The following is a 9,954-nucleotide window of genomic DNA, read 5'->3' as shown; positions in this document are numbered from 1 at the left end:
TCCGTGGCTTTTTGGGTTTGTGTGAAGTCCTCCATGCTGTACCCCTACGCATCTACAATTCAAGTTGATGGGAGCTCTTGTGTGTACTTACTGACTGAATGAGGAAAATATAGCTGTGGGGTATTAAGTGGTATTGCAATCATAAAAGGATATAATTTAACTCTACAGTAGTGTTCTGGTGCTTCCAGTATGCTTTGTAATATGAGATATTGGCTAGAAAAAAGTCCCTCAATCGAAAGCAACAATGCGTTTAGTGTCCAATCATCTTCAAATATTTTCTCATGATGTTTCTTGACAATTTGTTTGTGACAACTCACCAAGATATCTATTTTAGTGCCCTGCTGCCTGATTAGTTATTGACATCTGGTGATTAAAACGTCTGGTCTCAGTCTCATCTTCCTTTCTCAGGCTGTCATGCCGGTTGACGCTTGACCGGTGGCTCCATCCTCAATACAAAATGGAGTACTCGATCAATTAACCGCCACATTTAAGGGCATTGCATGTAATTGCATATAAATAGGGTTCAATCCTATTTGATGGACAACCCATTCACCTAACCCATGTACGTCCATATGAATTAAATTTAAATTCAATGGCCTTATTTGACACTTTTATTTCCTTAGTGATTGAATCAATCACCAGCTGAATGACTTTCCATATGCAGCACGGTTCCACATGCATATTTTAGTTACCTTTTATTGATAAAACACCACATACAGCAGAATCACCGTTTAACCAGAGTGTTAGTACTGTATTGATCCTGGGCAATGAAACCTCATTGCATGGCTTTGTTAGGCTTCTTAGAAAGTGTGAATCAGCAGAAAAACAAATATGTTGTGGGGGAAAGTAATTGTACAGAGACGACAGTCTGTCTGCTGCTCTCTCATGATTCTCACTTGTTTATGAATCCTCAGAGGTGTAAAGGTTACGAACTGTCTTCAGATTAGCCATTGATTTCAATTAGTGATGCCTGCTACTAAACAACCTTTGTCTGACTGCAATCACCGACTTGTATTGATCCTCAGGCTTGTTCCATTACATTTGATTGCCACTGGCCCACTGTCAGTTCTGAAACCCGATTACCAGTCATCCCCTATTGTTCTCTCCATGCAGCCCAGCTCTGACACCACATCCAGTCAGGTTCCTCAGGATGGAAAGTTTACCCCGTAAAAGGCTGCTAATAAGGTTAGGCCATGCACACTCTCATACAGGTCTCAGAAAGGTCAAACAGCGGTGTTACTTCACAGGAATAAAAATGAGCTGGTTTCACTGCAACTTACCAAAAATAACACAAGCTGTGTACAAGGGCTGCAACTATTTTTCACTATTGATTAAATGATTTGCAATATATTAATTACAATTAATTAATATATTGTTTAGTCTATAAAATGTCAGAACACTGTAAGAAAAGAAAAAAGCCATGACAATTTCTCAGAATCCAACATGGTGTCTTAAGGGAATAGTATAACAATTTGGGAAATGTGCTCATTGACTTCATTGCCGAAATTTGGAATGAAAAGGAAAGGAGTGAGACCATTCTCTCATTTTAGTTTAATGTTACAAACAGCTGATCAAAATGGCAGAGTTTAAGACAACCCAAAAGCATGATACATGGTTGCACGAGATAGAGAGAGACTGAAGAGAAGAAGCGCCCAATGGCGTTAGAACAAAGCAGTGAATCAGAGAAATAAAATTTGTTTTTGCTGATTCATCACTATAAGTGTTATTGTGGAAAGCATCTCAATACCAATAATGTTATCCACATTCATATTTAGATGAAAAACTAATGAGATAACCAGCTACAAAAAAGCCTAAAAGTTGGAAGTTAAAATGGAAGTACAAAGAGTTGTTGCTATGGAGATGATACACTGCCTTGTCTCTTTGGTGTGAACTGGAAGGTTTCAAAACGCTGCAGACAAGCTTCTTGCAAGAAGTTGCAAGTTTTAACTTGTCTCGTAGTGAATCTTTGGTCTGAACTGGGTTTAAGTGACTAACTTGAAGAAAAGTCTTTGAAATTAGTCCAGTATAGAGCGAGAACACCGTAACCAGCAAACGCAAACCTAGCTGCATTAGGGCAAATTTGCACTGTCCATACACACAGAATAATAATCTCAGCCTGTCAGTGGCAAACTATTACGGAAAGATGTCTGCCTGCAGCTTGAAACAGCATTTCTCTTCAGCAAAATGTGCTTTGGTATAGAATTTCTTCTCCTCCTTGGGTGGCAGTAGTCATAATGGTCTGTGCAGACCAGATGGTCTGCAGGTGCAGGGTATGGACTGAAGTGTTATCATCCATTTATAACAGTAGCACAACTAGCCACAGCCTGTCTGTATCCAAAGGTAACATCTATGAAAGCTGTGTAGCTCGACATTTTGTTGGCACACTTCGGAAATGTGCAATTTAAAATCTTTTGGATAACACAAAGCTATGCTTTACTATACTTCACTTTGCATCCATGGTTCCACAATGCTTTCTTTTGGCAAGTCACTTCGCAAGATTTTAGAACAAGACTTTACCATCTTTCCATTATGAAGTTTTGACTCTTATAATAACAATCTTAGCCTGTCATTGGCACAAAACAGGAGTTGATATACATTGACGCCACAAATTTGCCCTATAGGATTACATTGTAGTCTGCTTTGCTGGAATAAATGCATGGGGAATTAGGATCCAGGTTGAAAAATACCAAAATTACCCTTTAAGAGAAACAAGCGTTATAACAAATAGCATTGACAAAATGTTGGAGAATAGTTTCTTGGATTATGTCTCAGGTACGATTTTATTCACTTGACTGTTTTGATATAAAGTGATTAAAGCTATAAAAAGGAACTTCTAATCAAAATTAAGTAACCGATCATCAAAGATAGGGAAATAAATGGGATCATTTGACCAAGTGTGGTATATTAAACAGATACAATTTACTGTTGAGCAGCAGCAGCCTTGCTAAATCAAACCATATAATTACAATTTGAATCACAGCCCTGACTCAAAATCACATACCTCAAAACATCGACAACCACATTGGGTTCATTGAAACACAAAGAGGCAATTAATAACTTCAAATGCCCATTAACTGTGACTCTGGGAAGCTAAGGAGTTCTTAAAAGTCTCAAATTAGTTTATTGATTCCTTTAGAATGATACATTGGAGTATTTTCCCTTGAGAGGGCTTTGTCAGGCACAATGTTGCTCTTTAGCCGTGTGAGGGACCAAGCTGGCAGGCATGAGGATTCATTAAGTAGGTTTTCAAAAAATATAGATTTCTATTTACAAAAAACAACTAATTTAGAGAAAACAGAAAGTTTTGGGCCCATAAAAGAGTTCAACTAAACACTAAACAGAACTTAACTTAGATGACGTAACCTTAACACAAGCTGGACCAAACAGACCTAGACAGACTGATCAGACCTAACAAGACTGAGAGATGGGGGAAACTTATATAGTGGCTGATCAGGCCTTTCTGACACAAAGGGGGGAGACAACCACATTACATAGACAAACCACTTTAACTACAACCCATGTTAAACCAACGCTACCTAATATGAACCACGGATAACTCTATCAAATAATGATAACAAAGTAAAACTAGCAAAGAAAAGAACACAACACAAACATTGAATACTCCACCCCCATGATATATGGAAAACATGGCGCAATTGTCCAATTATCCATTCCCTTTTTAAACAGCTTAGAGTCAGTTGGAGGTCCTTTAGTCTGTCAGCCAACAACCCTCAGCAGCAACTCCCAAGTAACTGGTAATTCAAAAAGAACGTGACTTAAACAAACATAATGAATCTCAAATTAGCTAAACTGACATACTAAATGTGTGCACCAAATAAGAAAACTAAGTCAAATAACTAATACAACTGTAGAACTAAAGTGTGCCCGGTTTATTTTGTATAATGTGTAATGTGCTCAAAGCAAAAGAGAGTTACCCCGTGACTTGTTGTTTCCATGTGTGGCTGCTAGTGCGGCCATTACAAGTTCGCAAGGAACCTTTTTGAGCTTTTCCCTATCTCCCAGTGTAGGACTATTGGGCTACTTGAATGGTTGTCACATAACCAATCACGTAAGGAGATCATGAATCATTCAGTCCATCTCGATTGAATTTAAGAACTGTGTAGTAGGGTAATATTGAATGCCACTCAGGGACATTTCCAAGGTTTTAAATTTGACGGCACTGAACCCTCTTCGCCAGCCATGGAGGGGAGGTTGGTTGGAAAGAGACAATGTTAGAGTTTCAGGAACAGATCTTCACATGTGAAGAGATTTCCAAACAACATAGAAACATGCTTACTTGTACTGAGGTTTGAATGGAGGGAAATACACAATATTTGAAGAGTAAATGCTGCAAAGAGGTTTTGCTCTTAGCATGTCAAATTGTTTCAGACATTCAGGTATTCCACTGTTATTCAGGGAATTAAAAAGCCATGTTGACAGTTTGTGTCCAGCTATTTACACGCGGGTCTCTAAAACGTGTTCTGTTCCAATTATTTCCAACGTAGAAGCTACTTTACCTGGGTAGAACTTGTGTTCCATGAGTACAGAAGTTTCCCTCCAATGAATTTAGCTAAACATTCAACAGCATTGCTTTTCAGTAACACTATCCCAGCTATTCTGGATAAACCACATACCTCACTGTCAATCATGTCAATTCATAGGGACTACTTCCTTAATAGAAACTAGATCCAGTGAAAACGTTTCCAGTTTTTCAATGCTTTGAGCACCTCAAGTAAAATCCCCATTCACTTCCATTAAGTTGGACAGGTGTCAAAAAGACAGATATCTATGGACCGGAACACAATAAACGTCAGAAGCAGGCATGAAATGGCTCAGGAGGGATCAGAAGGGCAGTAAAAAATAATCTTATACGTTTCCACAAATCACTCAGAGCAAATTCAGTAATCAGTAGTAATTGTCTTATGAATGTATAAACTTAGATAGCATGGGTCATTATGCTGCCATTGTTACGAGTCTGATGAAACCCTATAACATAACAAGTGGGACCTATGTGAGTTTTGCATCCTTAACAAAGCCCCTGACCTCTATCGTTTTGACATTGGCAAAGCAATTTAGAGGCAGAGAAATCTTTTTTTGCTAACTTTATTCTGAAAAACAGTAGTATAACTGTCACGAACAAGTGTATGTGCTATTGTCCATCTCTGAGCAGAGGGAGATCAATGGAGAGTCACTAATTGGCTTGTATTTTTTTGATGTCTTCCTCTGACATTTAGCTGCCGCGCAACGTCTCTGCTTCGTTTATCAGTCCTGCAATGATTGATGCATCTCCGTAGCTTGTTTAGCTGCGTTGTCAGCGGACACACAAAAAAAACAATGAAATAATGAAATAAATTTAATCTATGTATAAAAATAGACACACAGGCTCATTTCTTTGCTGAGTGCTCATTTGAAGTAATTATTCATTAAAAAAAGCTTGGTGAGCCAGTGTAGAAATCAATTACAATATTTTTCAGCCTCTGCTTTTGTTCAAGAACAGAAATACTACTAATGAGCCGCATGGATCCCATCTGACTCCAGTCTAGACCAGGGCTTAGCTTGCACTCTTACTCTCACTTTCTCTTCTCTTGCTAGCACTCTCATGCACATGCATTCTCACACATGCTCACACAAAATAGTCCAAAGCTGCCAGGATCCAAAGCCATTTCCTAGCCAGTTCCACTGCAGAGATACCCCCAGTAATTAAAAGTGGCTAATCAGGGTTTTTGACTTTGGAAATGAACACTGGCACAGTGTAATTCCTAGCATAGTCATAACCCCACCTTTAACAAATCATAAAATAGTGAGGGGGTCCAACTTATCTACATCCTCTTTAATATGAACAAATCATCAATACGAGGTTTTAATTAACATTGCTTTGTTGTGAAACAGACACGCTCAGAATTCAGAGGAATCCTTCCGCCGCAGAAAACGTCTGCAGCTTTAGAGGACATCATCAGTGTGACTGTCCATTCAGTTCCGGCAAATCGATATCCTCATGCAACACAAAAAAAGATGAATGTTTTCATCCATATTTAAAGCCTTCTGAAAATTTCCCTTTGGGGGGAAATACTTCACCTCTTCAACTCAGCTGGAGGGAAAGTGGTTAGTATTCTCTGTGATAGATTATAGGCTCTATCATCTTCCCCTTGAAAGGCAGGCACACAGCGTGGTAGGGATGCCACAGTATTAGATAAAGGCTTTTTGCTGTCTAGAGCGGTAGCTCTAATTTGAATACGCTTTTACACTTAAAAAGTAAGAGCGAGGGTAGTCTGCAAGTTGGCTAATGAGAAGATTGGTAATGCCATTATTGCCGCTTAATGAATATGGAATGTTTGTGCCCATTATTATGCATCAGGATCACCAGAGCAGGCTTGTTGTTCTATTACTTGTTCATGATAAACGTCCTATTAAAATTGTACTGACATAACACATGCTTTAATCTGTCCTCCCCACAACCTCTCAGGACAATAAATAATGTTGAGTCCAAACATTTAATAACAGTGGCTCTAACTGTGCCAACCTTATGGCAATAGGCAGAAACACTTTTTATATCATTGTTGGGTGTTAACACAATGTGCATCTGCTCTACCCACAGTCCTGCAATATACATCTCATGAGACAAGAGTATATTATAACAAAACATTCTATTAACTAACATTTCTAACCTAGACAATAACATTCAAACAAAAATCATATTAAAACATATGCAATCTACATATTTTCCCCTGTAAGAAAATAACTTTCTTTCTAGGCTACAAACAAATCTCTAAAACCCCATAACACTGGTGTGAGTGCACCTAGGACGCATTTGAGGACACAGTGAGATCCGATCAATCAGAGCACATTCAGGGGTCTGAGCCACATTCTCTAGCATTGTGTACGGACACATGTCCTATCAGACTGTCTGTTATGTGTGTCTGTTTTTGTTCTGGTGCTGCCTGCTCTTATATCCCCGGCTCTCTGGAGCTCTGTGCCCCACGGTTGCCTGGAATAAGTGGCTGCCTGCAGACAACAACCTTTATTTGTTTGTTTCATAAAACGTCGCCCAATTCACCGGTATGTAAGATGTTACTACAGACATTCCTGGTCTTATTTAGCAACGTCTGCTTTTGCTAATTACTAGTCTCAAAAGCCTGCGAGCCTGTGTGGTCAAAGCAGCGGCTGCTAAAATGGTTGAAACAATTTCCAGTATTTCTTTCACAATAAAGGTCTGATGTTATTTTGTCATTTAAAAAGCTTGGATTCATCACCAGTAACTCAACATGATAATATTTACAAATGTCCTGGTTGACAACTTCATATTACACCTTGAACTGCATTAAAGTCTTTTTTTCACAATAGACATTTTGACTTATGATAGCAGAAAAAGCACAAGAAAAATACAGTTTTAAGAATCCCAGTAAGCCCTGACAGTGAGCCAGCACGCATGATACCAGGACCCTGGACATGTTCATTTTTTAAATTACACCTGTGCTTTCACTGCTATGAAAAACTAAAATGTTTGGTGTTGAAAAAGGTCGATACAGGAAGTTGAGTTTTTGAGCCTGGCTAACTGTCCCCAGGCTACCAGGTCTACAGTAACTCATTTCACCAGGTTTACAGATACATAATATACCACAGTCCTTTGAATGTTATTACCTATGTATTTATTGAAACCCTAACCTGCAAAAAACAATTCAATGTTTGTCACTTTTGTTGTAATGTACAAATGGACAAATAACACTGCAGAAAATTGATAATTCTTTTGATCAATGAAAAAGCACACATTTTGCATTCTAATTCTCGCTAATTGAAAGCAAATATGTCCAAAAATAAATACAATATTGCTGTGCTAAAAAAAACATAACACTGCCTACATATAAACTAATGTATCTAACTCAGGTACCAAGGTATTTAAAATTTTTTCAAGCAAGCCAAATTTCCTTAGATGGCTTATATGGCAATTGTTTATTTTTTTACATTTGAAAGCCTGGGCCTCTAATTCCTGCTTTTTAATTTCTTTGGTCTAACTACAGGTTTAGCCCTGTGATAACCTGAATCAGAATAAAATTATTCCATCATGCCGGTCTTCTAGGTCCAGATGTCATCACACTCAATTATTAAAATTCTGTTAAGGAAACAAGTCTTTTTGTGGGGGTTGTGACGCTTGAAATAATGTATCCAGCATTTTCAGCCGCAAATATGGAGTAGGCTACGTTGGAGCTTATGACGTAAACATAAATTTAACTTGCCCAAATGATCAAAGTACAGAGATAGACAGGATGTGCGGCATGCTGGGATTTGTCCCTGTGTGCCAGATGGCCAGTACACCCCTGCCTTCTTCCATACTAGCAGAGATACACAGACACTTAACAGAGTAATTTGGCATAGTAACCCTTAATGGGCCACACATGGACGGCCTCAGCCTAGTGCCTCACCCTTGCCTCTTTAATACAACAGTGAATTATGGCACTATCAACATGTCCTATAAACTTGAAATGACTCAGCAGACGGGATCTGAACACACATAATAGGCAGCCCTTTATGTTGTCTCGCAAAACATTGAAGTGTTTAACTCCGCTGTTTTTGTTCAGTGACAAAGATAAGTCTAGTGTATGTGTCATAAGCTGCAGTAGGTTTTTGATTTTACATACTGAACAAGAGGAAAGTTTGATTCACACTCCCCAATGTCTATCAACGGATGGTTACGCCTGGTTGCTTTAAATACATCAGCAGTGTGAGCTGCAGTGGATTTTTTTCAGGTGTAGATTTATGTCTGATGCCGTGCCCACCACATTCATAGGCCTGAGATTAACAAAGTCCTAATGTAACCGCTCAGACATGACTGCATCTCTATAGAATCAATAACTCATACTTTTGTGAAATTGAGTTTTGGGAGCACAGATGCGTGGTGTGGAAAGCTGAGGCATAAAAGAACTATACTCCAGGGCAATTTCAACACAGAATTAAGAGCGCAGTTTTATGCAAACTGCAGATGTACAACATGCTTAGCATACCGATGATAGTGATCATAGTTATAGCATGAAACATGCATTATGAACTGTCCCTTTCAGTTCCTATCACTTCCTAATGAGGCTGATTTTACAAAGGCTTTACAAGTTGTAACTGTTGGCTATATTAATAGGTAAAAAACTAAGTTTAATGTGTTATGTTCAATTATATGAATCCACCGTAATTACAAGCATTTTTCATGTGACTATTATGGTTTATTACAATAATAAAGAACACATAAAAGAAATCTAACAAATTTCATTCAGTGTTCAAAAAATTGTGGCCTGTGTTGAGGTCATCCTTTATCAAATGTTGAGAGTGTTTGTGTGTGTATTAGTGAACTACATTGCCTGTTAAAACCAGAGGTGTTGAAATGAATCATTGCATGCAATGCAGCACTAGACAATTTTGGATTGATGCAGAGACCGACCATAATCTATTATTTCCTACTTGTTAATTTTCTGCTGTGTTACTCCACTTCATTCAGGATGAATGAAAAGGGGAGTTCCTATTTATCTGACTGCTTGAATTTGTCGATGAAAACCATGTGTAGCAATATAAAACTTGAACAGCAAGTAGTTATGACCGGGATCCAAGCCTCCCCGGCACGATTTCTCCCTGGCCCACGCCACACCAAAGATGAGCACGCAAAACCAGAACCCAAAGAATGATAGAGGCGAGTAAAATATTAGTAAGTTTGACTAATTGCGAATTTTTTAAGTCTGTGGTGATTTGCAATAGCAATTTTCCCATTCATTGAGGCAGAGAATAATAATAAGAAACCTTAGGAAAGCAATAGGGTTCCATAGCTGTGCTGGATCTGTGATCCCAGGCCCCTTGGGATCGAATCGTGAGACCAGTGATTCACACCCCTAGTTAACACATGCATCAACTGCTTCAACATAACATGAGCATTCACTCCTTCAGCAGTGCTACCAGTGCCGTGTCATCACAGAGTTGATG

At 38.6% G+C, this 9,954-nt stretch overlaps 1 long non-coding RNA gene across 1 annotated transcript; it reads left to right on the top strand.

Annotated features, from left to right (window-relative positions):
* Positions 1–322: 322 nt before the first annotated feature.
* On the top strand, positions 323–9,554 carry LOC117957859. The gene is made up of 3 exons (XR_004659617.1): positions 323–333; positions 8,951–8,956; positions 9,479–9,554. It is a non-coding gene; the product is annotated as an uncharacterized LOC117957859 (long non-coding RNA).
* Positions 9,555–9,954: the final 400 nt, after the last annotated feature.

The sequence above is a fragment of the Etheostoma cragini genome, chromosome 2, assembly GCF_013103735.1.
Source record: "Etheostoma cragini isolate CJK2018 chromosome 2, CSU_Ecrag_1.0, whole genome shotgun sequence".
Classification (NCBI taxonomy): Eukaryota; Metazoa; Chordata; class Actinopteri; order Perciformes; family Percidae; genus Etheostoma; species Etheostoma cragini.
The sequence above is the reverse complement of the archived record's forward strand: the minus strand, read 5'-3'. Positions and strand labels throughout refer to the sequence as shown.